We start from the raw sequence: 4,877 nt of genomic DNA, 5'->3' as shown, positions 1-4,877 counted from the left end.
TCGATTTACAAGGAAGGGGGTTTGAATTGTAAACGCACCTTTTAAAAATTCCTGTTAAAAACTTAAGAAAATAACTCAAGATTGATCTTGGTTGTGAAAACAGAAAACGGAGAACGTTCTTGGTTTTAACCAGAAAACGGAGAACGTTCTTGATTAGTTAAAATCAATAATTCAGTTTATGTAATTAACTTGATAATCAATCAAATTGAAAGTAAATAGATAAGGCAAGAAATACCACACATCGATATATCCTGGTTCACCCAACTCGGGTTACGTCAAGTCCTCACAACCGTGAGATTTTCCACTAAATGTTTAAAACAAAGAACCTTCTTGGTTTTACAACACCTAGTTGAGATCAACCTTGATCTGCTACAAAGGTAAAACCTTTCCACCCAGAAAGGAGTTCAATCAAGTCACCTATCAACCTTGATAGGATTTCTTTCAATCTACCCAAACTATATTAAACTCTTATAGTTTGAGTTTTACAATAATGATGAGATTGCTTTGTTAGAATCTAAGAAGGCTTAACACTTGTTTGAGTTCTGATTCTTTGACAGAGAAATACAAGAGAATGATTCTAGAAATCGAATGGGAAAAATCAGATTTGATTCAATGTATGTGTGTGAGAGAAATTCAAGTATGATTGAAATGAGTAATGAATTTTCTTAGGACTTGAAGCTCTGATTTTTCCTTGAGCTTGGCCTTCTTTTTATAGGCTTTTTAGAGCATTTAATAATGGTCAAAAGAGCTGTTGGTAGTACTCTGTCAGATTTGACCAAAACCAATATATTTGAATAAATATATTCCAGCTTTTGAACTTTGTTGACTGGGTTGGTTTCTTTGTTCTTGGTCAGATTTATCTTGTGTTTAATGGTCCTTGAAGCTTCATATGTAATTATTGATGTTACAACTTCAATCTGGAGCTTTGATTCTATCCAAAACAGTTTGGTGAATGATTATAAACCACTGCAGAAGTAAGGAGATCAAAACTGAAATTCTGCAGAAACGGAGATTGATAATCAATCTGGAGACTGGTCTGGTCATTCTGGAGAAAGATGTTTGCTGTTGAAGATCAAGTATAATAAGTTGGATAATGTTTTATCAGTCTGGAGGCTGGTGTTGCAGTGCTGTCCAGATTGATCAGAGTGTTGTCAAGAATGTTCGAATCTGTCTGGTCTTGCTAATTCATGATCTTCTCTTTTTGTGATTCGAATGCCTTCTTTGACTAAAATGGTTCCTACTTGCTCCTTGCCAAGTATTGATAACATTAGCATGAAATTCAGAGGCATAATCTTCTTTGAACTAATGAAGATTGGTTGATTTTGGAGCTTTGACAATCATTCCACTACTGTCCAGATTGATCAGAATGCTGTCAAGAATGTCCAGATATGTCTGGTCTTGCCGATTCATGATCTTCTCTCTTTGTGATTCAAGTGGTTTCTTTGAATCTAATCATCTCAGTTTGTTCCTTGTCAAGTGCTGGTGATATAGATGTAAAATCCAGAGACTAAAATTTCTTTTAACTAGGGGAGATTGATTGGTTTTTGAGCTGTAATGATTATTCTAAAACTGGAGAACATTCTCCGTTTTCCAGATTTTAGTAAGAATTTTCTCCTTTCTTGTTTATTCAGATTTTGCTTTTCATGCTGATTTATTCTTGTTTTACTTGGATCATATCTTTGATTAATACACTTAAACACACATGTTAAATATCAAAACACTTAGAATCATAATTAACATTCTTAATTAACTTTTTGTTTGTTTTCATCAAAACATTAAATTGAGATTTTGTCTCAACAGATGTGATGGTTTTGTCAATCTTTGTTTATTCTCTAATTCTCAACATTCACAAATGTCTCAAATAAAACAAAGTAACATGAAAATTGTAAGATTCTCAAATTCTTTAAAGGATTCAATTTATTATCTTTATTATAAATTTAGTATTTTACCTGCATTTTTAAAAATGAGTAATATTTTATTAATTACTTATAATTGTATTTATTCATGATTTGGAATTAATGTTATTTAATAGATTAGAAAATGATTGATTATGGGATTTTATTACTATGTTTATTCTAGTTGGGTAGAATTAGAAAAGAATGAATTAGAACAACCCAAGTGCATTTTAAAGTGGCCCAAAATTTTGAGATAAGATTTATGAGACTTTACCACATTTGATAGGGGACAATAGAGAAAAACAGATAATTTTATTCCTCTCGGTAAACACACAATAGAGCAAAAAGATATACCTATTCAAAATATGATTATTTCTTGTAGTATTTTATTTTCTCTAACCCTCTTGAAACCAAGCTATATGAACGAAGCACATATCTATTTTTCGTATGAAGTATTTGAGTGAGGTTTTTCTAAAGAATAAACTATCTATAATAGGTGAAATGTCATTCATAAGATAGATATGAAAGTTTATCAGCCCCACGTTACAAATTGGTGCCTTTTATGTAAATACACATAATCCTCGCTCATGCCTAATTTTGTGGTAGATTAAGAGGACTTGATTCATAATTATTCTCTCAATATATTGCTTCATCTGCCTTATTCTTTCTTTTTTTAACATATCTATCATTCATTTGAAGCATTTGATCAAGGGAGTTGTTAAGAATTAATCCTTAATGATGTTTTAATGACAACAAACCTTAATGATTTAATTCAATTTGTTATTCAACATGTGCCTTTAAATGTTTTGGTTAATACAAATATATCTCAAAAGGATTAAGCAAAATTGGATAAAACTCAAACGAGATTAAGCATGAAATAGATCTCCGATAGATATCAAAGAAATTCAGATAAAATATGAGGAACGAAAACATAGAGTATTCTCAACATGATAAGAAGGTTCAAACAACTTTATGAACTTCAGAAAATTTATGAGTTTAGAAAGTTCATGCACAAAATACAAGTTTGACATAAAAGTTGTGTAAGAAGCGACACTAGCACGTCTCACTACTGTGAACACAGTCAACATAGAAATATGTGTTATGCCCCCATTTTCTCTATCCTACACTACAAGGTAAGAACAAATCCATCAAACATTCTGAAGTCAACTTAAAATCAGAATGTTGACTATTCTTCAAGTTCAACTTCACCAATTGGTTACCAATTGTTGGGACACGAACTCAACTGTCGCATGAAGATCTACAAACATAAACATGAATTTTCACACACCTGTATTTAAAGAAAATTCCTCATAACTTGAAAAGAAGTACTTATGTCAATAATTCTACGTACAGGTACTAAAAAAATCCTCTTGTAAATCTTGTGAAGTCATCTTTCAAGTTGAAAATGATTCAATTTATGTATATTAAAGTTCTAATTGAATTAAAAGAAAGATTGCAACTCTTCCCAAGCATACAAAAATGTAGGTTGTAAAAAGTCCCATATGGCAGAAGTGTATAGGGCAGGGTTGATAAGGCTTTTCAAAAATCATAGTAAAAAATCTCACAGAGAGTAAATATTAGACAAAACTCAAATTGGGTAAACCAATATAGTTCATGTGTGTGATTTTTCTCTATCTCTTAGGTCCATTTGATGTTAAAAATAACATATAGGATATAAAATAACTATCATATCTTGTCTTAGTTCTCTGTTTGATGAACAAACATGATAAGGTAAATGATTCTTGAAACTATCATCTTTTATATCTCTATTTATAATTTTTATCATGAATATGAGTTGTGTTAGAAACTAACATAATTGGATAAGAACAATAATTTACTCAGTTACCTTATAAAATATATTTTAAAATATACAAATTAAAATCCAATAAAATATAAATAAGAAACAATAGAATTTAATATAAAATTTAAAAATAAAATATAAATAATTAATTTTAAATATATGTTTGATTTTATGATAAATGTAGTTTTACAATTATGTATAATCTAATAAATTATTATCCAAAATTTAATAAATTAAACAAAATGTAATTTTATATACTCTTATGAATTATTATCCAAAATGTAATTTAGTAATTATATCTTTATTTTGCTTATGTAACAAATAAAATAGAATTATTTAGTTATTCATAATTTTTTAAAAGTTTTAAATTATTTATTTTGTAGTTGCAATTGATTTTTGAAATATAAAATCATTTCATTATTTATTTATTTAATATTTTTTCTTAATTTATAATATTTGTCAGTATTGTAAGTTAAATTCGGAACTCATAAATGTAATAATTTCACAACGATAATTTTATCATTTAAATATGATATATTTTGTATGTCATGATGAGATACGCACTACATACATGACATAATAAAATAATATGATTTTGTTTATTATCACATTCAAATCAAACACATAATATAAGAATGTTTATCTTAACAAGTTGTTTTTAAGTAATACTATGGAAAATTTCTAATATTTTCCATTTCTTTCACTTCAAAGTTATAAAACTTGAAAAAGAGCGTTCCTAATTACACATAAATAACTTTAATTGATTCATAATTTAAACCTCATTTTCTTGTGACCATTAGTTATACTTCAAGAGTTAGTCTTCTTTCTTTTTTCTTTTAGCTTTGTGTTTTCCTTCTAAATCTCTCATGTCCCCAATTTTTTATTTCAATGACTCAATTGATTTATTTAAATTTATGTCAATTTGTCACACAAACACAAAATAAAACCAATTAAATTCAGAAAACAACACTATCAATCACACATAAATACCGATAATAATTTCAAAGATTAGAAGTGATTAAATTTAACTATGGGTGCATTTGTTTGAGTTTAAATAAAAATGATTTTGAGTTTAAAAAATTTAGAGAATATTTTGTAGAGATTTGTTTAAAAATGATATTTTGATTTCCGTTTGTTTACTATCACGAAAATGATTTTTTTTTAAATGATTTTTAATCTGT

The sequence above is a fragment of the Cicer arietinum genome, chromosome 6 (genome assembly GCF_000331145.2).
Source record: "Cicer arietinum cultivar CDC Frontier isolate Library 1 chromosome 6, Cicar.CDCFrontier_v2.0, whole genome shotgun sequence".
Taxonomy (NCBI): Eukaryota; Viridiplantae; Streptophyta; class Magnoliopsida; order Fabales; family Fabaceae; genus Cicer; species Cicer arietinum.
Note: the sequence above shows the minus strand (reverse complement) of the source record.